We start from the raw sequence: 27291 nt of genomic DNA, 5'->3' as shown, positions 1-27291 counted from the left end.
GTACATTGTGCATTCCGACACCCCACACGTCCAGGATTGCTACAGAGTGGCTCCAGGAATGCCCTTCTGGTTTCAAACACTTCCGCTTGCCACCAAACTCCCCAGACATGAACATTATTGAGCATATCTGGGATACTGTTCAGAAGAGATCTCCACGCCCCTCGTACTCTTGCGTATTTATGGTCAGCCCTGCAGGATTCATGGTGTCAATTCCTTCCCTACTCCCTCTGAAGCTCTTGAGCGATGCCTTTCGCTAATTTCATGTGATTTTTTACAGCCAGAGTCCACAATGCTCGATATTCCATGTACTTCAGTACGTGAAGTCAGGTTCTGCTGCTGCTGTTACTTGGAGCGTTTCCATTTCGCAATCACATCACTGACAATCGACCTTTGTAGTTGTAGAATCGCTGAAGCGCTTCTGATGGATGTGTCGGTGAGAGTCTAGTCGACGCTCAGAGTATCGGAGCCCTGCTGTCAGGATCTTTGTGGTGTCACAATGCTTTTGTTCAGACAGTGTGTGTAGTGCCCTGGCCCATTTTATGACTCTCAACATGGATCTTGCCACAAAGGAAGGACGCTCGTAATTTACGGTTTCTTCGATAATTTGCTAATAATGTATATTTTACAAATTTCTCTACTCCCTAATCGTCACAGAAATGTGAAGTGTCTACTGGATGATGACAATTGATATTTTCGTTACATCAGGCACACCCATTAAAAGAAAAATTAATGCTTTCTGGCACACCACAGTAATTACTAGTTTTATTTGGACACAACAGGGATGCGGTAAGAAATGGCCGTGCCCGTTGTTCTGCATATTGTGCTGCGTACAAGGCTTACTTGATCAAATTCGTAAACCGTGGTGACGCAAAATAACAATGAACAAATGACTTAAGATTAACAATAACACGAAATGACCAACTATCGGAAATTATATCGTCCGACAATGGTATGAAGAATGTTTTACACTGTTGGTTCAAATGGCTCTGAGCACTATGGGACTCAACTGCTGAGGTCATTAGTTCCCTAGAACTTAGAACTAGTTAAACCTAACTACCCTAAGGACATCACAAACATCCATGCCCGAGGCAGGATTCGAACCTGCGACCGTAAGGTCTTGCGGTTCCAGACTGCAGCGCCTTTAACCGCACGGCCACTTCGGCCGGCTTTTACACTGTTGAAAAATTTCTTTATCGAGAGGCGGAATCACACTGCTAGTTCTGGATGGTATCCGAGTTACATTAAGAGTCTTTTCGTCTTCCTCCTATAGACAGAGGTGTCGTTATCTCCAGGCCTAGCGTCCAACAAAAGCAATTAATTATTTTCTACAACTGGTAAGAAGACACTTCGGGTGTAGCATTCAAAATTATTCTCTCTCATTTTTCCATATTTTGCTCGATTTGCAACTAAACAGTCCTTTTTTAAGTTTTTGGTCCTAATCTGCCTTGAAGTTCCTGAAGATAGATATAAAGTTCACTTGTGCAACAAATTCCACTCGAAATAACAAAGTGCGATTTGCAAGCAGCTCTTGCACGAATCCCGACTGACTGACTTTACATACAGTATCTTAGGGGATGACAGGAAGCTTCTCCTTCACGCCAGCTACAAATTTCTCTATAGTATTAGCTATTAATGACATGTCGGATGCACGTTTACTTGAAGTAAGCAAGCAGTTCTATATCTTTTGAAGTTTTTCTTTTATGCCTTTGCGAGTTTCATTTAGGAGCATATTGCGTACTTGGCGTGTATCTTTCTTCAATTTATAGAATTCACTTTCATGTACGGTAGGAAACCTACATTCCACACCGCTTAACTTTACGCGTTTCCTGCTTCATTCGTTTAAACTAAAAATTTATACTTTTGTTTTTCACTAATAGCTATTTCTGTTCATGTTTTCTTTGGGCTGGGAAGGTACTGTACTCTTGTTCTGGACTTTAATTAGCGCAACAATCATAATTCATGGGATTGTCAGAGTTATTCCCTATTTCTTCCAATTCTTTTTCCATGATGTGTAACAGAATGTCAACACCATTCGAATGAATGTTAAAGTAATTAACTAATACACATATATAGGTCTTCATAAGTAAGTGATTTCGATTTCTTACCGCGTTCTTCATATTTCCTCCCAGCAAGGTTGAAAACATTAATAGGATTCCGCGTTACTATTACTCTCTCTCTCTCTCTCTCTCTCTAACGCACTAACATAGATGCTATTATTAACAAGCGTATACGAAGGAAACACACAGAAAATTAATCGAGTGTTACCGCCTTATTAACACTTAGCGAGACCGAAACGGTAACTATAAATTATTACGGATATTAAATGAGTTGCAAATTCGAGCGAATAGCCACCATGAACAATTCAATGAGAGAAGCTATCAACGGAAACTGAAATTCGCTTTAAAATTACTAATATATTTTGGCGTGTTATTTGTTTATCCATGCTGTCTTCTACAGCTATGTTATGGGTTATATTTCTCGAGCCGACTGGTAAACAACGGATTTGGCAAATTTCAATATATTTTTTAAAGAAATACTTGAGTGTATCTTGGTAGCCAAAATTTTGTTATTGTGTTTCTTTCCGTATTCTTCCCGTACAAAAAATTTCAGGTCACGTTCCGACAGGTCAGATTGGGCCGCAACCTTGTAAGTTCTGCAGTGTTTGGAATATGTGTGTCTGTGACAAAATCATAACAGCTGCTGTTAGTTGTCAAGCTGTAGTGCTTACAGCATAGTTACCATATGTGACAAGCGAGGTTGTAACGTTTTGGTGTGGATTCATTCCTATGTAATTATGGAATATGACGGTTGGTTTGTATGTGTTGTGTAAAATAATTTGATAATTACAATATTTAACACGTAATTTCATACATGTAGTTAGAAATATTGCACGGTAATGTGGCGTGTTAATGTGACTTGTGTAATGTGTTGTTTGTACATGGCGATGTATGGAGTTGTATGCAGACAAAGTGGCGCTCTCCCGCGTTTTTTTTAGGTGCTTGAAAATGACTTATGCCAGCGGCCTTGCCGCAGTGGTGACACCGGTTCCCGTCAGATCATCGAAGTTAAGCGCTGTCGGGTTGGGCTAGCTCTTGGATGGGTGAACATCTGGTATGCCGAGCGCTGTTGGCAAGCGGGCTGCACTCAGCCCTTGTGAGGCAAAAAACTGAGGAGCTACTTGACAGAGAAGTAACGGCTCCGGTCTCGGAAACTGACATACGGCCGGGAGACCGGTGTGCTGACCACGTGCCCCTCCATATCCGCATCCAGTGACGCCTGCGGCCTGAGGATGACACGGCGGCCGGTCGGTACAGTTGGGCCCTCATGGCCTGTTCGAACGGAGTTTTAGTTTAGTTTAGTAGTTGAAAATGACTTACGGTCGAAATTAGCTAAATGCATGATCTAAAACAAGAATGTTTATGTTACAGCCTGCTACGAACCATAGTTTTATACTGTGTTTAAAGACTGTGAATTGTCACATAAAAAAATTTATATTATCTTCATTTACAATGTTTCCAGAAGACCAAATCGAAGAAACCAGCATTTGTGTAAGGACAAAATCGTCTGTTTCGCAGGGGATTTTTCACAGCACTTCTGAGCAACGCTAATACAGTGTGGAATATCCGCTTGCTCAGATGCAGGTTTGAATTCGTCGTAGCATACCATCGATGAGGTCATCAATACAGGCCGGATCCAAATTGTCACTCTCTTCAATGGCGATTCTGCGTAGGGTACGTGGTTTTTGTCGACGTTCAAAAACAACTCATTTCAATCGGTACTACACGTGTGGTTCATGTCCGGGCAATTGGCAGCCCACTCCATTCTGGTGGGCCTATCATGCTGAATGAACGTGTTCACGAAAACAGCACTATGAGCACACTACTTATCACCCGTCAAGATTAAATTGTCACCAAGATGTCGGCGACACAGTACCACTGTTGGTTACAGAATCTCGTCCCCGTACCGCGCAGCAGTGAGATTGTTCTCAACAGTCACGAGTGGTGTACGATGGGCCCACGTAATGCCACCGCAGAACATCACTCTACCGCCACCTTATTGCACGTGTGGGAAATACTGTTACAGGCGTTTGATATTTTCCGATTGTCTCCATACTCATTGTTTGCGCTTATCAGGGTACAAAAAAATACCCGTTTCGTCCATATACAATAACAGACGTCTATCCTGGAGCGTCCATTCTGCGTGATTTCTTGCCCATCTGTAACGAAGTCCATGGTGTTGTGGTGTACAACACGCTGTTCGCCGTGGTCGTCGGGAAAGGAGATTAGCATCATGCAGTCGTCTCCTACCAGTCTGATGCAATACGTGACATCCTGTAGCGTCTTAGAACGCCGAATTCAGATCTGGAGCACTTATCCGACGGTTCGTTTGACTCAAAAGCTGTAGATACAGATCATCCTGTGCACCAGTCAAACGCGGGCGGTCGATGCGGAGTCAAATCCTCAACACCAGCTGTCACTGGGAGCCGATTCCACGTCTGCACTCTGACTCCGGTGAACACGTCCAGCAGCTTACCTAGCTGGCAACCCTTCTGCGAGTAACGTGATGATGTTGACCCGATCATTGGTCGCGATTGACGTTCATTCTGCTGTTACACAGACGTCACTAATGCGTCCCTGCTGGTGCTTTACTTCCAACTGAAACGCTTGAGTCCATTGGAGTGCGGCGTTCTACCGGTAGGCTAGGCTAATGGTGACTGTGTGTTTGTTTGCAAACAGCGCCAGGGGTCACCTTCCGATCGGTATAGGAGCAGGCACAACTACCTGATCTGATAACAACGGACTTGTGTGTAAGGGATTATATGAAAGACAGAGTGCCTGTTCCTCCAGTTCCGCCGGCCGGGGTGGCCGAGCGGTTTTAGGCGCTTCAGTCTGGAACCGCGCGACCGCTACGGTCGCAGGTTCGAATCCTGCCTCGGGCATGGATGTGTGTGATGTCCTTAGGTTAATTAGGTTTAAGTAGTTCTAAGTTCTAGGTGACTGATGACCTCAGATGTTAAGTCCCATAGTGCTCAGAGCCATTTGAACCTCCAGTTCCGGGAAACGCCGACGAGCTGCGACAACGGATAACACAAGCAGTGGACTCGCATTCGGGAGGACGACGGTTCAATCCCGCGTCCGGCCATCCTGATTTAGGTTTTCCGTGATTTCCCTAAATCGCTCCAGGCAAATGCTGGGATGGTTCCTTTCAAAGGGCACGGCCGATTTCCTTCCCCGTCCTTCCCTAATCCGATGAGACCGATGACCTCGCTGTCTGGTCTCCTTCCCTAAACCAACCACCCAACACAAGCAGTTGCCACCGTAGATCGAAACTTGCTTCACAGGATTTGGCAAGAAAGTGATTACAGGTGGAACATTTGCGATGTCAAAAAAAAGTACCCGCAATCAACATCTGTAAATAAAACTTGAAGATATAGCGCATTCAGTGCTGTATCAAACGTTTCTGTAAGTTGTTTACCATTTTCATAATTATAGATTATTTTTGTATAACTAATTTATAAACAGCCTGCACAATACTAACGAACCTGACAATGTTTCGCAATAGGTAGCCTCAATATGCATGCAACAGCACATACGTCCTAATCTCCTCCTCCCTCCTAATCTCTGTCTCCTCCCCCTCTCCCTGCCCATCCCCTCTTTCCTCCCTCTCTATGTCCATTTCCTGCCCCCCCCCCCCTCTCTGCCCAACTCCCCCTTTATCTCTGGTATTGGACCTTGTTTATTGTTACGGCAAACGAAACCTTGATTGGGAACTGATGTCGCTTAAAACGAATGGCTAAATGGGTTCGGATCATTGGTATGCAGGGCATGAGATAGACCTCCCCAGCTGCTGGATCGATGAGGATGGCGGCTTCATCGACAGGATATTGCGCAGTTTTAATGTACGACAGAGTAGACTTAAAAAGTCAGTCATACATACAATTGTCCTGTCCGGTATAACCGACTGCGAGGAGGGAAACAAAATAGCACATTGCTGTGTATATAATTTCTGTGCAAAACTATACATAAAAGTAGTCATTGTTGTGTATACTGTTTTTGTTTAAAATCATATAGACACAATTTCTCTAGTGATTTAAACAGCCTGCTGTCGTAGTTAAAACTCGCTGCAAGAAATGAAACCACACATCTTCACTACACAGCAATTTCTTTCTTTCACTCGGTTTTAACAGAAAACCCGTACATCGATGTTTAAAAAAATTAACCTATATCCATCTGAACATTTATTAGAGTATCGCGCAAAAATTTCACGTAAATCGGTGAAGAATTATTCTGGATTATTGCTAACAATTCGTGATGACTGGGTGTTGTGTGATGTCCTTAGTTTAGTTAGGATTAAGTAGTTCTAAGTTCTAGGGAACTGATGACCATAGATGTTAAGCCCCATAGTGCTCAGAGCCATTTGAACCATTTTTGCTAACAATTTTTCATATCTATATATATATGCCTATGTCCTCGCAAATGTTTATTGGAACATGTTTATTTCGCCGGCCGGTGTGGTCGTGCGGTTCTAGGCGCTTCAGTCTGGAAACGCGCGACCGCTACGATCGCAGGTTCGAATCCTGCCTCGGGCATGGATGTGTGTGATATCCTTAGGTTAGTTAGGTTTAAGTAGTTCTAAGTTCTAGGGGACTGATGACCACAGATGTTAAGTCCTATAGTGTTCAGAGCCATTTGAACCATGTTTATTTCAGTAACGTGTAAAATTTAGAAGTAAATAGGTTAAGTAGAGTTAGAACTACTTAAACCTAACTAAGCTAAGGACATCACACACAACCATGCCCGAGGCAGGATTCGAACCCACGACCGTAGCAGCAGCGCGGTTCCGGACTGAAGCGCCACAGCGGCCGGCTCAATTTTCGAAACATTGTATAGTTACGTTAAGTAACAACTTGTCTTTATATGGTAGCACAGATGGATATGATCAAGATAGAAGTCATCAAATTAAAAACTCCGTGAGGCAGGGATGCAGAAGCTTTATCTCTCCTGTTCAATCAGTATACCGAAAAACCAGTGAAAGCAATCAAAAGAAAATTTCATGAGTTCTTTTACCATTCAGACTAAAAGTATGTCATGGTAACGTTACTGTCATCTGTAAGATGTCTTACAGGGCCTGTTGAATCGAATGAACACAGTGAATAAAACATAGATCAACAATAAACTAAAGACGTAAAATATTAAAATCTAACAGATATGAGTAGACGAATTAAAGTACTTCTGGTACCACGAAAACACAATAAAGCACGCGGTACGAAGCAAGAATGATTTAACATGGTGAATAATAAAGACGAAGTGAGTCCTTCTCGCCAAAAAAATCCAATAGCACCAAACATAGGTCTTACCTTGTGATACTTTAGTGCAGCGCAAAAATTGATGGAAGTGTATCATGGACGACGTGGAGAGCTCTGACCAGAAAAGGGGACAGTATGGTAGTGTATGAGTTAACATATTATGGAACTAAAGGGAGCTGTAGCGGGTAAGAACTGTAGGGCAAGATATGGATTGAAATATGTACAGAAATCAACTGAGAAAGTTAACTACAAATGCTACTTTGAGATGAATAGGTTTGGCATCAGAGAGGAAGTCAAGGTGGAGCCCGTCAAACCTGACAGAAGCGACGTCTGGTTTCAAAAGTTCTCTGTGAAGTTTTTCCTTCCGCTGTGACTTTTATCTGCGCTACAGTCGAACAGTAGGAGGTGCGTTTAGTAAGTAATACAACACTTGTTTTCTGAAAGCAGGTGAGTTTTACTCAGAATTCCAGTACACCATATTACTACTCACTCTTCTGCCTACAAAACCTTATTTTTCAACGTAATCTTCGTTCAGTACGGTGGCCTTACGCCATCTTACGTGGAGAGCCTCTTTGCCCACATGGTAGCACTCTGCTGGTCGACGCTGCAGCCGAGTTCTTGCTGCATCAGTAACCTTCTCATTTGCACGTACTGCTTCCTGCGGATTGCATCCTTCTTTGTGTCAGACAAATTAATGTCGGAAGGTGCGAGATCCGAGCTGTATGATAGATGAGGAAGCGCAGTCGAATGAAGTTTTGTGAGCTCCTCTCGGGTGAGTAGACCCCCGTGAGGCGTCTCACTATCATGGAGAAGGAGAACTTTGTTTCCATTTTTGTGGCGAAGAATACGCTCCCATGATGACTGACGCCTTTCACACGACTCACCATGCTTGCGTTCACTGCCAGGTCACCGTAGACATTCTGCGAGTGCCTTGAAAAAGTGCAATGCTCTGGATTTCCACCAAAAGAAACTCAATGGCAGCTCTCTGCTTGAGACGCACCTCCATCACAGGTACCATTTTGAAGGCTATGAATAAGGTTGCCACCTACAGGAAGTTGATGAAACTACAGGGGCTCAAGTGAGAATATTCCACGATGTCCCACAACAAGTTCCGCATTTTTTGAACCGAAACTGGCCGAGAAAATTTAAATATGTTGCATTACTTACTGAACGCCTCTCGTACAGCGCCACTAGCAAAACGAAGGTGGCTCAAACATATGGGTCATAGCTGGGTATAAGAATGAGCGGAGGTACAAATAGGACACAGTCACCAATAAATCAAGTGACAGGTTTCGTTTCATTCGCAAGATGCGCGGAGCCTTCAGTTTTCCGAAGAAAGGACATGCATATAAAGTGGTTGCACGATACGTGTTGGAACACTGTTCCATTATACGGAGTGAACATCAGCTTGTCTGACCGGACGACTACAGAGCACACATAAAGAAGGGCAGCGCGGATGCTCATTGGCTTACCTGACTGGCAGAACAGTATCGCAGAACAGCTGAACAACCGGGGACTCCAGAAAGAGCTCAAGAGTTCTGAGGAATTTTTCCGACATCCGGTCTTTTGGGTCAGATTTTGAAAGATCAAATATCATTATCTTAAAAACTATTTCGTTTACGGATCTGAAATTGCACCATTTTAATCTGTTTCTTATACGCATGAAAAATTTGCAATTCGACCATATTAATAAACAGTTCTTAATTTTTTCTGTACTAATTGGTTTTCAAATTCTTAAACTCAAAAAATAGGAAATTTTTTGGTTGAAAAAGGAAATGGGACACTGAGACGACAAAAGTCACGGGATAGTGCTATGCAGACATACATATGGCGGTAGCATCGCGTACACAAGGTATAAAGTGCACTGATGGAGCTGTCACTTACGTGACTCGTGTGGAAATGTTTGAACTTGGTTACGGTCGCACGGCGGAAAGTAACACACTAGTTGGAGTTACACGCATAGGACATTCCATCTCGGAAACAATTAGGGTGTTCAATGTTCTGAAATCCATAGTGTCAAGAGTGTGCCGAGAATACCAATTTTCAGGCACTTCCTCCTACCACGGGCTTCACTTAACGACCGGGAGCAGCGGCGTTTGTCTAGTTGTCAGCGCTAACGGACAAGCAACAGTGTGTGAAATAATCATAGAAATCAATGTGGAACGTGCAACGACCGTGTCCGTTAAGACAGTGCTCCGAAATTTGGCGTTAATGGGCTCGACGCGATTGCCGTTGCTAACAGCACGGCATCGCCTTCAGCGCCTCTCCTGAGCTCGTGACCGTATCGGTTGGGCCCTAAACGACTGAAAGACCGTGGCCTGGTCAGATGAGTCCCGGTTTCAGTTGGTAAGAGCTGATGGTAGGGTTCGAGTGTGGCGCAGATCGCATGACGCCATGGACCTAAGTTGTCATCAAGGCACTGTTCAGGCTGGTGCTGGCTCCTTAATAGCGTGACCTCTATTTACATGGAATACACAGAGGGTCCTTTGGTCCAGTTGAACCGATCATTGACAGGAAATCGTAATGTTCGGCTACTTGGAGACCATTCCCATTAATGTTCCCAAACAACGGTGTCGCAGGCCCGCAGTGGTTCGCGATTTGTTTGAAAATCATTCTGGACAATTCGAGTGAAGAGTTTTGCCACCCAGACTGCTCGACATGAATCCCATCGAACACTTATGGGACATAACCGAGAGGTGAGTTCGTGCACAAATGCGTGCCGCGGCAACTATTTCGCAACTGTGGACGGGTATAGAGGTAGCATGGCTCAGTATTCCTGCAGGGGACTTCCAGTGACTAGTTGAGCTCATGCCACGTCGAGTTGCTGAACTACGCCGGGAGAAAGGAGGTGCGACACGATATCGGGAGGTAGCCTAAGACTTTGTCACCTCATTGTATGCCAACCATACTCTGTTTTTTAATGTGAGTGCACAATTTTATGATGGTGGTATTATAGTAAAATAAATTTTATTTAACTGGTAAGGATCACGTGCGTAGTCTGTAGGACTTTGGATTCAGTATTAAGTCGTAATGGAAACCTCAAATGACTGTCAAATTATTGTTAATTTTTTGTTTGGTAGCAACCACTTGACTAAATTATTAGAATTAAGTACTGAATTTTATATTCAGCTTTTGCTTTCTCATCCAAACTTAATATATTTTGGTAGCTTTATTAGTCTCTAAGTGAAAAACGAAAAGTCCAAAAAACTTTAATTTGCGGTTTTCCACCTAAACAATTACATTGTTGTTTGGGGGTGAGGAGTCATCAGTCCTGCGGCCCTCCACAAACACCCCCCCCCCCCTGCGGTAAACTCTGCACATCAGAGTAGCACTTGCGCCCTATGTTGTTGCATGTATTTCTAATCTCTTTCCATTCCTACAGTTTTTACCTGCTACACTTCCCTTTAGTGCCATATAGGTTATATCCGGTTGCCTTAACGGATGTCCTATTATGCTGCTTCTTCCTCTTGTCAGTGTTTTCCACGTATTTCTGAAGAGATCCTTCTCATTTATTATCGTATCAGTCCACCTAATTTTCAACATTTGTCTGTAGCATGCTTCGATTCTCTTCTGTTCCAGTTTCCTCACAGTCCATGTTTCACTAATACATAATGCTATGCTATGCTGCAAACGTACATTCTCAGAAAGTTCTCCTTCAAATTAAAACCGTTTTTGATAGTAGCAAACTTATTTTGATCAGGAATGCTTCGTTGCCTTTGCTAGTCTGGTGTTTCGTATCCCCCTTTATTCATCCGTCATACCTTACGTTGCTTCGTACGTAGCAGAATTTCTTAATTTCGCTGATTTCTTGTTCTCAATTATGATGGTAAATTCCTCATTTTCCTACCTCCCATTACTTTCGTGTTTCTTCGGTTTACAGTCAATCCGTGTTCTGCCCTGAACAGACCATTCATTTCATTCAGTATGTCCTGCAATTCTTCGCTTCTTACTATTAACTACTACAAATGCACAGAAAAGCGATCAGAATATGAGATCTCAAGAACCGAAGCATAATAAGCATCATAATAATTGGTTGATTTCACTGGACTGACCCAGGTTTATCTTGTTACGCGTTACTCATATAGGAGCCGTTAAGGTAAAAGTAAACTATTAACAGCTCTCACAGGAGCTAGCCACGTGAATTAAGCTCGAGCTATAGTCGAAGCCATAGCACTTTGTCACGTAGCTTAAAGTGATACGCCAAATATAAATGTATATGCACAACGAACACGTATGGCGGGTGATAGGTCACTACTGATCGCTACAAGGACCAGGCACAGCCTCTTTGCCAAGCACAGCACCGCCCACCGGTCTACACTACTCTCACAACAGCTGCTTATTGTTAAGTCGCACAATATTATTGTGTAGCTAATGATGGCACGAAGTTCCGATTCCCACCGGTCACAGAGTGGCCAAGTAAAAGTGCGCGATCAGTACTCGCGTAAGTGTCAAACGTCTTACCAGCAGTCAATCGCTGCTGCTCGCAAGACATAAGACTAAAAAGGAGAACAAAGTTTTTGGCCTGTCAGGAAAAAAATCGGAAATAGTTTATCGTGAAAGTGTGAAGTAGCAGACCCTGTGTTATTGCAATAAGAGAAATTTGTTTTGCTGTCTCATATTGTGAACCCAAGCCCATGACCGAAAATTAATTGCACTATAACATAAATGAATGCAATGGGAAACAAATAGAAACAAAAAATTACACAAAAGATCTAAGAAACTCCTCCGGTATCACCCCATGAATGGCTTCCGGTACGCACGAAATACGGAATAGCGTTATGTTCTACAAGATTTGTCCATTTAGATGTGTGGCACACCTCTCCATAGCGTGAAATTGTAGAACGGAAAAGAGAAACTACTGTACAGTACCTTATGTAGCAACCAGTTTTGCGACGTTACTTTATAGCTTCCAGTGCTTCACTCCTAGGACAAAATTTCAGTTTAGCAATGTTCCCACAACACTAACACTTTCTGTTAATATTCCACAAATATTGCTCTTCTCTTTTGTGTTACGGTGTATTATGATGATTCTTTGATAAAGTTAAATTCAACATTTTCCTTTATCCGTTGCGTGAAATTCCAGCACGTTCTGTTCCGCTGCCAAAGAATCTCTCTCGTCATTGCGCCGTAGCATAGTAATTTTCGCCGCCGACATACGTGATTATCGTGCAGCGTAAGTTTGTCCGTAAGCGGTCCGCAGATTGAGAAAGTCATTACGTTAGAAGTTCCAGCTTTTCCAACTTTGAAGAATTTCTCTTGTCTCGTATTTTTTAATAAGAAAAGAGGGGATAGCCGTCCATACTTTTAGGGTTTGTACTGCATTTGGTCGTAATGGTGAGTTCCTGTTTTAATGCGGCAGCATTGCGAAGTAGCCGTAGCAAAAGTGTCTCAAAAAGATTTTCATTCGGAGCTATGACGAGCAACAAATTACCAATTTACGCCCTCCGAAATGTTTTTAAGGACCTAATTACTCGTTTATTGATACCTAGGACAATATGTTATACTACGTTCATCTTTATGGAAACTGAATTGTGAATCATACATACGGTGATTAAACGAGATCTTTATAATCCAGGGGTAATGGCTGATATTGTCATACATACATCTTAACTGCAGGTGCAAATTCTCGAATTGTGTATACATTTAACGGAGTCACTGCAGTATACTATTAAATTTATCTAGAACTTGTGAATATATGGCCATAGAGTAACACAAACTACCCCTACGATTTTATCCCATCTTTACATGTCTTTCGATATTTATCAGCACACAGGTCACCTCTTAGTATAACTATAATTAGAATATTGTCGTACTTACGTATGAAAAGTAAATGTTCCTTCTGCGACGAATTCCTGTTTACATCAGCAACAGCAACAATTCAGCACCACTGTAGTTACTAACAAATAATTGTGTGGAAACCGTGCAGCTGCGTGTAACATTAAACTTTCGGTGTTTGCGCAAAATGTAAACAATAGCTTCATTATCACGTCGCACTACTATTTTGGTTTGACGTTGGTTACAGGCGCAGCACACTATGCTCACTGGATACGTATTCCTGCTCTCTGCTTATCGCCAAAGATCGTACATATACCGGATCGTTTTACCACAGTCTAATTATAACAGTCGCGATACTTCGCCTCGATTTTGTTGCCTTCAGCGCCAGCAGCGCTCCAAGCGGCCGGTAGGTTGAACTGTGAGTTCGGCGCGATCGTGAAAGCGAATAGTGATTGTTTATTTTGATTTATACAATGGTTTTTACCATCGGGAGCGTTTGTAGCGCAATAAATTGCAGCAGCAATAGGAAGAAGACACCACAGCTGTCTTTTTTAGGTTTCCTAAGGATCCTCAGAGGTATATACCATCATGTTACTAAACTGTATCGTCAGGATTCATTTGCAAATGTAAGTGTATAAATCATGAATGTTTCGTTTTAGGAGGAAAGAATGACTAGTTAATAGCAGACGAGAAGACCTTATGAAGAAAAACCCGGTTTACCTGTATAATAATATTGGGTTTTGCTCGCTACATTTCGAACAAAACCAGGTCATGAACGCAGACAATAACAAACTCGTGTGGAATGCAGTATCCACACTGTTTGACATTCCAAATAAGCCACCTCAACTGACGATGAAGAAGAAACTGCCACCAAGATTCGACAGTCAATCTAAAGCTGTAAAACAGTCCTATGACACAGAAGCAGCTAGTTCAACTCTCCATTTATTAGTGCCAGATTCGTGAGAATCATCAACACAAGACCTGCTTTGACGATGAAGTGGTTAGATTAAGTGCAGCTGTTCGTGTCTTACAAAAGCGTGTGAAGTGTCAGAATGTGCAGATCGCTAGACTTCGAGCGAAACTATTATGGGACAAAGAAAGTGCCTACAGACAGATTGTTTGAAAATTATTCAAATATTTGGTTTTCCGTGAAATGTAATTTAATCAGTTCATTATGTTTTCAGCATATTTCTCCCACTATTTGTCAGTTGCTTGTCCCACTTAGAATAATATGAAGATGAAGGTCGTGGAAACAAGTGACAATGACAAACACAGTAGGCCTGCAGAACGATAAACGAGCTGTCCATCGCTTTTGCATGTAGAGGTACATGTCTGTGCTTCTTACATGTGAATCTGTGTGTTTATATTCTTTTGATATCAACGTGGTAAGATGCAATTCTGTCCAATGTCATAAGTGTTTCTTCACGAATGTGTTGTAGCTTGCCACTCTATTCATGGTTTTTGTCCATACTTGCGCTTATTTTAGAATCATTTTTAGAAACATATATGCCTTCTGATACTACACAAACTCTTGGAGGCAAGAAAATAACTCTAATAATTCGGAAATTACGTAGGAAATGGATGCAAACAAACATTATGCTTACGACGCGTCTGACGTTCACCTTACCTGCCGCTCTGAGCGCTAGTGTTGCTCCATCTGTCAAATGGCAACAACTTTTACAGCAGTGAGTGTCGCGACTGTTATGTTAGACTGTGGTTTTACTGTTGTCATTCCGTTGCATGCATTTAATCTACAAACATTCTTAAGATTGTTCAGTAACAACGACAATTTACAGATTTGACGACAGGTAATATTTATTAGTTAGGAATGGTTCTCCCACTACATCTCTACCTATGTCTTTCACGTAATTCCGTTACAACCTCTGCAAATGTTTCGGTATTCCCGTAGCGTAATATAACAGACGTCCCGTTTTTGTTACCAACTGCGACAGCAATGCGCCAAGCGGCCAAAAGCGACACTTCTGAATGCAATAACGCGTGAGTGCGAATACTGTCGTTAATATTGATTTGTAACATAGTTTATGTAATAGGGGGCGTATGTAGTGCAATGAAAATCGACAATAAGTAAAAAATGAAAGCACATTTGTCAATATTCAGTTTTCTAAGGACACTGGGAGGTATCAAACGCCACCTTTTAGGACAGTTTATTTCAGATTCTCTTGTAATGCACAGATATTCACTGAAGTATGTCGTTCTCCTACAGTAACAAAAAATTGCTAGGAAAGACCAGAAGACCTGACCTTTTGTAGAAATACGTCGTATATCTACGCAACAACGCTAAGTTTTGTTCGCTACACTTTCACCCAAATCAGTGAAAGTGGAACGCAGGAAACCTAAACGGAATGTAATACCTACATTATTTAATGTGCGAAATAAGATAACATTCCTGTAATGGGAAAACCACACAGACGTGATAATAAAACGTCAGAGCAAATAAAACTATTTCCCAACACAGAAGAGACCAATTCCACAATAGTTGCTACACCTGAACCACAAACAGTAGTAATTTTGAATATTTTTGAGAAAAAATTAATGACATTTACGAAAATATTCATGTATTAGAAAGTCGAGTGAAGGGTAGGAAATGGCAGAAAGTTGTTACCGTCTGACAGTTGGAGCTACATTAGTGCTCCAAGCAGTGAGAAAAGTAGAAAAATTTTGTATCACAATAACAGACATCAAAAGAAATATGTGCCTCTCATGCATGCAATAGGTGTTTATGTTCTCTTGCGTTCAGTGCAGTAAGATGCAATTATACAGTACCTCTTCACGAGTAAGTTGTAGTTTATGTCATTGAATTAGTGAGAATGGCTGTTTTAAACATTTATTTCACGATATTTGATGTCTCCAGGTAATTTACTAATGCGTAGAAACAAGGCATAACAATAATTTCGTTAATTGAATATAACAATAATTAAAATCATTGTCCTTACGACGCAGGGAACTGTCTGCTTTCTGACCGCTTGGAGAGCTAATGTCGCACCAGCCGTCAAACGGCACAACTTTCGCACCGGGGTGTGTCGAGACTGTACGTATTAGAATGTGGTTAGTCCATGGAAATCTATACAAGTTTCTAGGTTATTCTCCTGACTTTATGTATAAATGTTTGTAATGCATGTGTCGATACACGATACTCCCTTTCAAAATGAAATACTAATTAGCATAGATCGAACTTTAAAATTTTTTTAATATAACGAAATATTTTCTTAAAAATTTTATTCCCCTACTTCACTCCTTTAGGGGGTTCAATTTCTAAAAACACTGAAACTCATATCTTTTTTACTTCGAACAGAGACGTTAAATACCAATTCTCATAGAGGTACCTTTAAATATGCTTTAGTAGTTCTCTAATAATGAGTTACCTCAAAAAACTTTCACTATTATTTTAACGCCTGATACTGAATTTCCAAAAATGCTGAAACAAGTACTTTTTTGTTTATCACTGAGAGACCAAATACCAATGTTCGTAGTGCTAGCTTCAAAACTGCCTTATTAACGAAATATTTTCAAAAAGTTTTTCTTCCCCTATCCCATCTCTTTAGAATCGGACAGTTCCTTTATCAACGACGCCTACAGTATAAGATCCACACCCTTTTCAAATTTCAAGTTTCTGTCCTTAGCGGTTCGGGTTGGGCGATAAAGATTCAGTTAATCAGTCAGGCCCTATTTCATCATCTTAGGGGCTGAATTTCCGAAAACAGTGAGATGTAATTTTTTCATTTCCAACCGAGAAGTCAGATACCAGTTTTCAGTGATTTAGCTTTAAAAATGCTTTTACAGTGAAATACTTTCAATAAGGTTTTCAACCCCTATTTCAACCTCTTAAGGCTGAATTTCCAAAAACAGTGAAACATATTTTTTGTATCTAACGGAGAGCCCAATACAAATTTTGATGGATATAGCTTTCAAAATGCTTTCACAATAAAATAATTTCATAAAACTTTTCACCCCCATGTTTCACTCCTTCAGGAGGTAAATTTCCTAAACACTGAAACACGTATTTCTTTTAAAATTTCTAATTTAGAAGTCAGATATCAATGTTCATAGATGTCGCTTTAAAAATGCTTTAGTAGTTCTTTAGTAGTGATTTATTATCAAAAAATTTAATTCACTGTTTTACCCTCTTAGTTGTTGAATTTCCAAAAAAAAATTGGTGAGACACGTGTTTCTTTATTTCTAAAGGTGAAACTAGTAACCAGTTTTCGTAGTTCTATCTTCAAAATTGCCTTAATAGCTTAATATTTAGAAAAAAGTTCATGTTCTGTTTCATCCCCTCAGGGATGGAATATCGAAAGGACGTTCTTAAACGTCACCTACATAGATCAAAATCCTCTGCATCTTTCAAGTTTCTACACTTAATGGTTTGAGCTGGGTAATGATGAGTCAGTGAATGCGTCATTCAATTGGGACATTGCCTTTTATATGTAGGTTACTACAACAGACAGGGGAGATTCATAGAGATCACTTGAATGAAAGTAGACCCCAGCGTCATGTACGCTGCAGAAATTGATGCACTTACGAAAAAGTAATAACGACAGAGATGCAGGTTAATGTACAATTACCGTATACAGAGGTTTATAACATTATCAAACTCCATATTAATTTGATTAATTAGACTGGAACGCATCGAGTCAAATATAGGCAATTATTACGCGGTTCTTCTAGGTAGTACAACATCGAACCCTTGGTTGCACAAATCCAACTACTGGTACTACGGAATAAGGATGTAGCTAAACGATGGAATTATATCCAAGTCATGTACCGCCTTGGTGTTCGTGACACACCCTATTCTGAATGCTGAAATGGAGCAGTTGCCGATGTGCACCGCCCCCTATTATGGATACGGCAACAAGGGCTGACGATGAATTTGATGAGGGGAAACGTACCTCTGTCTGTGTCCAACAGCGCTCGATCAGTTACAGATATAAAGTCATGGAAATGAGTCGACGATCATGTTAGGGCACTTTATTTGTAAAGTTCTGTCTTGATCAGATAAATTGTACGACTAGCGGTTATTGGTTTCCATCGTCAGATTTGTTACAAATAGCAAATATTTGCTGTAGGAACCTAAGTTACATTACCTGAGGCAATTTCTACAACAGGTCTAGTGACACATAAGAAAAATAAAAAAATATTAACATGATTAACAGCCATGCATTCCAACGATACATACCATAAAAATATTCTGATGTAAGTATCAGCATCAATATATCTAGGTACATATTAATTGTTGCTAATGGCCTGGATGTGTTCTGTATTTATGCAAGTAACTGAGGCCAGGAGAGGCCACTAATGCAAGGATACATGCGTAACTAGCATCATAAATTTCATAGATAAAATGCAGTATGGCCAATAGAGCGTCTGGCAGTAAAGCATGAACTGACATGCAATATATAGAAATAAAATCCATGCCTCAAATCCACATCAAACGAAAGGTACAGCCGTTTCTGGGCTACACCACAAAGTTGCCAACAACAGCATAAGTATTTAGTATCTGGTATTTACAGAATGAGCTGCCAAGACTCTCGTAAATTTTATATTGGTCAGACGGGAAGAATTTTAAACCCGTTTTAGAGAACACACATATAGCCAAAATAAAAGAGCATTCGATACACATGTGGATAAAGAGAAACATGTGCGAGGAAATATTACATGAAAGTGTTGGGTCTCCCTCCGCAAGCTCAGCCACAGGGAAAACAATAGCTTCTCACAGGGAGCCCACGTGGTGGTGCCACTAACATTCCATTCCGAATGTGTCATCGACTACCAAGATTTTTTATACAATTATGTGCCGGGAAAGAGCATGTGGACGCTTTGCGAGGCTAGGAGCTTCCAATTAATAATCTTCACCCCTTTCATATGGGTTTCAAGTACACGTTTTATTTCTACATATTATGTCAGTTCATGTTTTATTGCCAGACGCTCTTTTTATAGTATGAAATAATTCTAATTACTGAGAATGCGTACTGCATTCTAACTTTTTTACGGTACTGGTTACTCATGCACCCCAGCGTAATTGTCCTTTTATTGACCTCAGTTATTAGTAAGAATATAGGAAGCACCCAGGCCATTACCACCACTTACTATGTACCTAGATGTACAGACTGACCTACATATTTACTTCAGAATATACAGGGATCTTAGTATGTTAGTATTTTCATTTTTCTTGTATAGCAAAAATGGTTCAAATGGCTTTGAGCACTATGGGACTTCTGAGGTCATCAGTCACCTAGAACTTGCAACTAATTAAACCTAACTAACCTAAGGACATAACACACATCCATGCCCGAGGCAGGACTCGAACCTGCGACCGTAGCGGTCGCTCGGTTCCAGACTGTAGCGCCTAGAACCGCACGGCCACTCCGACCGGATCTTGTATATCGCTAGGTCTGTTGTACAAATAGCTTCACCTAACTCAACTTATGTTGTTACACCACTGCTTCTCTATTTGTAACAGATCTGAAAATGACATTGGCCGAAACCAGTAATTGTGAATTTTATAATTTCTGTGATGAGGACAGATATTTACAAATAAAAATTTACACCATTGCCTCGCGACGAGTAGTAGGTACCATCTGTGACCAAACAGCAAAATAATTCAATATGATATGAATAATTTACATATTTATTGCATCCTTACAACAAGACACAGATACAAAGAAAATAGTATAAAACTAGTGAATGAAATATTACGGTTGTACTGTTTATGATGTGATGTAGTATCTTACTATAATTATTTTTTATGTCTGTAAAACTTTAAATACTCATTGCTGTGACATTATCCGTTCAGTATCTTAATTAATCTTGTTATTCTCATTGTGTATTTTTTGTAAATGCATACACAGTGAAGAGGCCGAAAAGCAATAAAGAACCAATAAAATAAAATTTTGGTTATTATGTATATCAAAATGCACTTTGAAAGAAGAAACTAAATAACTGTCCAGCCTAGATTTGAGTAGCATCCTACACGCTAACAGAGCTTAAACGAAGCTGTCCACATGTAGGACATTTTGCATTCGGCTCTCGAGGGTCAGCTGAGGCAAGGATACAGAACCGTATAAAGATTGCTTCAAGGCTACCCACTTCCTCCATTCCGAAAACATACCACTTAAAAAAAATCTGCCTGTAGTTGCTGTGTCGTAAGGACTCATCAAGTTCAAACCTCTGAAGCGTCCACATCCTCTTTCCCGGCGCGGCAGTGCAGACACAAGTAGACCGCCGTGGGTTCTGGTCACGTCACGTTGCGTCGTAGCGAATTGCCCGGGCAGTCCGTGGTCAGCTGCCTGCATGTGCGGCGCGCATACGGAATGACGCGACGCGCGACTCACATGTGGCAAGTGAACTCTCGTTGGTCACGGTGGGAGGATTAAAGTTTCCTCGCCCAGACCTGCTATTACAGTGGATTCTCCTTCTGTGATGGGTGTTCGTTAACACATTTCTACAACCGCCCGTTAAACATACGTTCGAGAATAAACCTCCAGAACTGCGAACAAGTGAGATCTGAAACCGCACCGAAACGTGAGCAATGGTACGTAGTTTCATCCCTAATAGGTTGTTTCAGAAAATATCATGCTAACGTGACTGAGTGATAGCTTCTGGATAAACAAATAATAAATAAAATTTTATTGTCGTTCAACTGTTACAGCAATACACAACGTCAACTTACAAATAAACAGAAACAAATATACACTACAAACACAAAAAAGGCAAGTTCATAAAAGCTAAATGTGCTATAAATTATACTGTCCATTTTCACATAGACAAAACTGATTAACTGAGTAAAAAGCGTTAATGGATAACCAACTGCACGATCTGTTCTTAAATAAATCCAATGGAACGCCTCCGCATTGTAGAGATAGTTTGTTCAACAACTTCATATCCACCATTTCATTGCCGTTTAGTTATACAGATAGTCCACGGTCAGTTATCTCAATATGCCTATCGTTTCTAGTGCTGTGAGAGCGTAAATCATGTCTGAATTAGTATTCTGATAAGTTATTCTTTGGATACAAGAGAACAGTGTAAATCTACAAGTTTATTACGGTTAATATTTTAAGTCGATAAACAATTATCTACAGATGGCAAGTACTTTTGAGTTAGTAATAATCCTAATAGCCAACGGCCTTGCCGCAGTGATAACACCAGTTCCCGTCAGATCATCGAAGTTAAGCGCTGTCGGGCTAGGCTAGCACTTGGATGGGTGACCATCCGGTCTGCCGAGCGTTGTTGGCAAGCGGGCTGCACTCAGCCCTTGCGAGGCAAACTGAGGAGCTGCTTGACTGAGAAGTAGCGGCTCCGGTCTCGGAAACTGACATACGGCCGGGAGAGCGGTGTGCTGACCACATGCCCCCCCATATCCGCATCCAATGCGCCTGTGGGCTGAGGAAGACATAGCGGCCGGTCGGTACCTCTGGGCCTTCAAGGCCTGTCCTGGAGGAGTTTCAGTTTTTAGTAATTCTAATAACTTTCTGCTGAAGTACCAAAAGACCCTGAACATGTGAGTTATAGCCCCAAAATAAAAGCTCGCACGGTGTTACACCGTGAAAAACAGCATACTAGGCTGATCTTACATAAGCCAAAAGTACTTGATTTTTTAAATTTCTTAGCAAGTACACCACTCTAGGCAACCTTGTACTGACACATGTAATGTGTGCATCCCAAGTCAATTTACTATTAATGGCAGGATAACTAGACAGGCAGCTTCTCCATTCTTATAAATAGGTACAACTCCTGATAATTTTAACACCTCTGAACATACACCTTCACTTAAACATTTATTTATACAAGAAGAATTACTATTCGACCAGCTATCTTTGTTAACTTATTACTAGAAAGATCGTATGTGCCTACACTATCAGAAGACCTAAAATTATTTAAAATACCTAAAACAATGTCTGGTGCTACCTCTTTCAGTGCACAGATTAGGCTATGACATTTTTTATATGAGATACAGTTTCATGATGCCTAAGAATACTTTCATAAATTTCATTAACAGAGTGTATACAAAAGTTATTAAATTCAACTGGTGATGGAGCTACAGCCTCGTTTAGTTTACTTTTGGCCATTGGGTTTACTACACTCCATGCTTTCTTGCATTTGTTTTTGTATGACTCTATACTTTCTTAGCCTCATTGACCGCACGTTTATAAACATTTCGAGTTTTTATGGTTCTCACCTTAACTATATCTCTTGTGTAAAGTCTGCAAAAATCTAAATACATTTAACGAACTGTTTTTCATATTGGCTAGTTGAATGAAAAATATACCATGAAAGCATGCCTATGCTTATTTGCGTTACATGCTTTGGGATTGACTTTAAATTTGTACTGAGGAATGTTAGTCTCAAAAATATTTAAGAATGCATGAAAAACTGCATCAAAGATCATATCGCTGTTCCGGAAGAAAAATGACACAATTTCAAAATTCACCAAATCGAGGGTATTGCACCAGTCGTCTCAGAAAAAGGCAGCAGACGCACTGAAAGATCGTCAGAAGAGTACTTGCAGTGCCTCTAGAGGGCAGTTGCGTCTTTGTGGAAATATCGATTGTTGTGACTTGGGTTGGGAAGAACAATGTCGTAGTTGTCAGATGCGTGTTTCAGTTTGGTGAGTGTAGTAACGTATCCAGTGAAATAACGACACAAGTTATGAACACTGCGGACTGAGAATCATTTCAGCTAAAATCCTTGGTGTCGTAACGAAGTAAGTGTACATTGTGTCATTGTTTTCCAGATGTTTGAATAACTTCTGCGTCGTAATTGATCATACCGTCATTGTTTCCCCAACTTTTAAACAACATTTTTGACATAACTGTTCTTCGTGTCATTGTTGATGTGAACAAAATGGATTTTTAATACATTTAGGTCAATTTCATTTCCGTTTTATAGGGTTAAAAAATGAGCGTGCGAGCAAAGAAGATTATGCGGAGGATGACAAAAGGACGAGGGATGTAAACTGTTCAGTGATAAGTGAACCACAAACACGGGTGAGCAGTATAGAGCAACAAATATCAAGCTTTGCACTGTGAAATAACAGACAAGCAAGTGAGCAAGGTGAAGCCACAGACATCATCACCAAACACAAATCCAAGCTAACACAATTGCCGGAAGCTTCAAATGTGCATGTGGTTGATAGGGCAAGAGCGGCAAAATCAGTTTTGAAAAGGAAGCCAGTAACATCCCCTTTGCCGAGCAGCACTTCCGATAGCAGTTCAGATTTGTCCTCAGGGTCAAGTGACAATTATAATTCATCAAGCAACGATGAATCGTCTAATTCAAGTGAAAAATAAGTCGTCCATAAGGAAAAGACTCCCATTAAAAAGCCTAAAAAAATAATTCGAATTGTTAGCAACTAGGGCAGAGTAAAAGCCAAATCGTTGAGAAACATTGGGAAAAGTTATACACCACGTGCGGGTAAAATTGTCAAGGCTCGAAAAATGGGTGCTCCGTGTACTGATAAATGTATCCCCCTCTTGTACAAAGAAAGTAACAGAAGACTATAGATATCACCTGTTCATGAATTACTGGGCACTGGGATCGTTATAAAGACAACGGGATTTTCTAAATACATTCATTGAAACGCTCGTTCTCAAATATCGCTGCATTACTGCCCAAGAACCTAGAAAGCCGAATTGCGTTTTCTGCTTGGTGATGGATGAGCAGAAGGTTCATGTGTCCAAAACACTTCTCACAAACACTTTGGGAATAACCGAAAGGCAAATCCGTACTGTTATCGAAGCGAAGAGGACTAAGACTGGGATGGCGCCTGTGGATAAAAGGGGACAACTTGGAAAACACCATAAGAGTGATGCAGAGATCTTGGAGTCAGTTAGGAAACACACAAAAATTCAATTCCCCATATCGAGAGTCACTATGTAAGAAGTGACACAACAAGAGTATTCATCGATGGTGGCTTATCCATCGCAGAAATACACAGAAATTACTCTTCAGAGCGATCTTCCGCTAACCTGCCAGGTGCGAATTACGACGCTTACGCGCATATATTCAATACCGAATTTAACATTAGATTTTTTGTTCCAGAGAAGGATCATTGCGACCATTGTGAAGCTTACTAAAAGGCTACAGATGAAGACAAGGCAAAGCTACAAGAAGCATTTCAATAACATCAGGAAGAAAAAGAATCGAGTCGCATAGAAAAAAACTTGCATAAAATAAGAAGATACAACTAGCTGTTTATGATTTACATGCTGTCTCACCGGTACCAACAGGACAAACATCTGCCTTTGTTCTACTAGTTGTGGCTCATCTTTTACAATTTCACAGTATGTGTCCATACATACATTTCTTTTTACTATCTGTTATTATTCTTTAACTCTGTTCTACTTATTTTTGTTGTTTGTTGCAGGTCACTGAGATTGGAAACGACAAAACTACTTTTCTTTTTGGCACGAGGGCATTGGAAACAGAGGCGTGGTAGAAAACAGCAACTTGTGTCTTGCAATATCTTGAAGATTTATCCAAGAACCGTCCTGAGGTGGATGTCGTATTTTACTCTGATAATTGTGGAGGGCAACAGAAAAACGAGTAAGTACCATAACAAGTCAGGCGGCAAACTTCTATGAGGAAGGTATTCAAAAACTGGTACAACGTTATGACAAGTGCCTCAGTATTCACGGAAATTATGTAGAAAAGTAGATTAAGGTATAGGGTTTTATGTAGAAATAAAACTATTGAGATATCTTAGCACGTATTTCAGAACAGTACTTGCTTAAAAAAACACACGTCGTATTTACACTCTGGTATCTGTATGAGAGACTGATTTCTATTGTGGCTCATTGTTCACAATAAAGGATGGCAGCCAAAAACAGTTGCAGGATAGAATTTTTTTTGTTACAGTTGTCATGAGTTACTAAGTTGTTTACTTTGAAGTGTAGGCCTACAGTTTTAAAATATTCTTTTGTACCTGGAAACACACAGCTAAAAAAGTAATTTGTTAATATTTAAGAATCTGCCAATTATTTTTTCCACTAAAAAAGTTTTTTGAGTTCATGGTACTTTTCGGGGCGCTTATTTTCTACAGCCTTAGGAATCGTATGACTGAAGGTATCGAACTCAGGATGAATGTTTGACAGTGTGAGCTTCTAGAGCAACACCAGCAGTTACCAGCAGTCCGTATCCCTGGTGCAGCCAGCACTCGCCGTTTGCACATATGCTTGATGGTCTCATCAGACCAATTTGTCCAGTTTGACATTCACCAGCTGGTGCTGAATGGCAATTTTACTATTGACAACAGCCTATATAAGATCAACATTTTCGATTTCAAACTGAACTAAGGGACATCGTAGCTTCCCGACTGTTTGAGGGCTTAACACTGCATCACCTGAGGGTGCGCCTGTAACGGTGTTGAACCGGCACTGTTCCCAAAAAAGACCTACAACACAGCTAAAGCGGCTTGAAGAGTCGCCATTCGCTATAAATCCCAACAATTCATAAGACTTTTTCAGTAAATAAAAATGGTTTGAAGATTCTTAATTATTAACAATGTACAGTTTTAAGTTTCTGTACATTTAAGGAAAGTTGCCAGTATTTGGACCAGTTTGAAAACTTATCATGATCTACACTAACAGCAAAAAGTCTGTAATTACTGTTAACGTTGTATCTCAGGTAATCAATATACATTATTAATAGTAATGGTCCCAACATACCTCACTAATTTATTTATTTAGGTACACAGCTTACGCCCATATTGGAGCACTAACATCAACCATAATACAACAGAGTCTGCAATAATTAAGTTTAGGTCTTAGCAGTCAGCAATTTCTTCGTTTCCCAAAACTTCTTCATTGGCCGTGATCTGGCTGCTCGTTCTTCTGCAGATATTACATACTTATTCCGTTCTGATGTTTAGAATGTCAGCCGTGTGTATTTGTTCTTCGGAAGCCGTTTCTCTTCTCTGTGTCACTAATTATTAAGAAAGGAGATTTTCTGTACGAGTCCTCGATCATAGTGAATATTTTGTGAGTGAAACCGTCTAGATTGCTTAATACATATAATTTCGTTTCGGCTACTGCTGTCATCAGAAAAAACTCAAAGTAGCAAAACATGGTTCATTGTCAGTATCGATAAAACCTCTACGAAACAAGATTCAGTATCAGTACCAATAAAACCTCACACTGAACCTCGGACTGGGTAGGAGCATGGCCGTGACCTAAAAGGGCCTACTGTATCTCTGCAGCTGTCTTGAGCGGCTTAGCGCAACGAAGGCAAACGTTTAAGTGTGGATGGCCAGACGAACGTACGAGCCGTCGTCCTCCCGAATGCTACACCAGTATGCCCATCATTCGTCCGGTTTTCAAACTGAGGTAGACTGGCCATGGGATCAAGAGAGTGGACCTACGAAGTAATCTGATGGCTTACAAGAGATCGAGCCGACATCTTAATTGCAGTTTTCTAGACGACGCCAGCCAACATGCAGGAGCAAGACAGGCTGTCTGCGCTGTAACACGTACTGTTACACACTGAGACGACAAAAGTCGTCAGACAGCGATATGGACAGAAGCATAAGGTGGTACTGCCGTGTGTACACAAGGTATAAAAATGCGGTACGCTGGCGGAACTGTCATTCGTACGCGGGTGATTCATGTGAAAAGATGTCCGACTTGATAATAGCAGCACGACGGGAACTAACAGACTGTGTGAGCGGAATGGTAGTTGGAGCTAGATGCATGAGACGCGCCACTTCGGAAATCGTTAGGGAATTCAGTATTCCGAGAGCGAGTCTCAAGAGTGTGCCGAGAATACCAAATTTCATGCTTTACCTCTCAACACGGGCAATGCAGTGGCGGACGTCCTTCACTTAACGACCGAGGGCAGTGGCGTTTGCGTAGAAATATTCAAATGTTTGGAATTCCTAAGCGACCAAATTACTGAGGTCATCGGTCCCTAGACTTACACACCACTTAAACTAACTTAAAGTAACTTACGCTAAGGACAACACACATCCATGCCCGAGGGAGGACTCGAACCTCCGGCGGGAGTGGCCGTGCGATTTGTGACATGGCGCCTCTAACCGCGCGGCCGTTTGCGTAGAGTCCTAAGTGCTAACAGACAAGCAACACTGCGTGAAATAATCGCAGGCACCAATGTGGAAAGTACGACGAACGTATCCTTTAGGACAGTGCGGCAAAATTTGCCGTTAATACCCTATGGCAGCAGACCACTGACGCGAGTGC

General features: G+C 41.0%; 1 pseudogene; it reads left to right on the top strand.

Moving 5' to 3' along the window:
* The first annotated feature begins 21216 nt into the window (after positions 1-21216).
* On the top strand, positions 21217-21334 carry LOC124620523 (annotated as a pseudogene).
* The last annotated feature ends 5957 nt before the right edge of the window (positions 21335-27291 follow it).

The sequence above is a fragment of the Schistocerca americana genome, chromosome 6 (genome assembly GCF_021461395.2).
Source record: "Schistocerca americana isolate TAMUIC-IGC-003095 chromosome 6, iqSchAmer2.1, whole genome shotgun sequence".
In the NCBI taxonomy this organism is placed as follows: Eukaryota; Metazoa; Arthropoda; class Insecta; order Orthoptera; family Acrididae; genus Schistocerca; species Schistocerca americana.
This window is presented reverse-complemented; position numbering and strand designations above follow the sequence as displayed.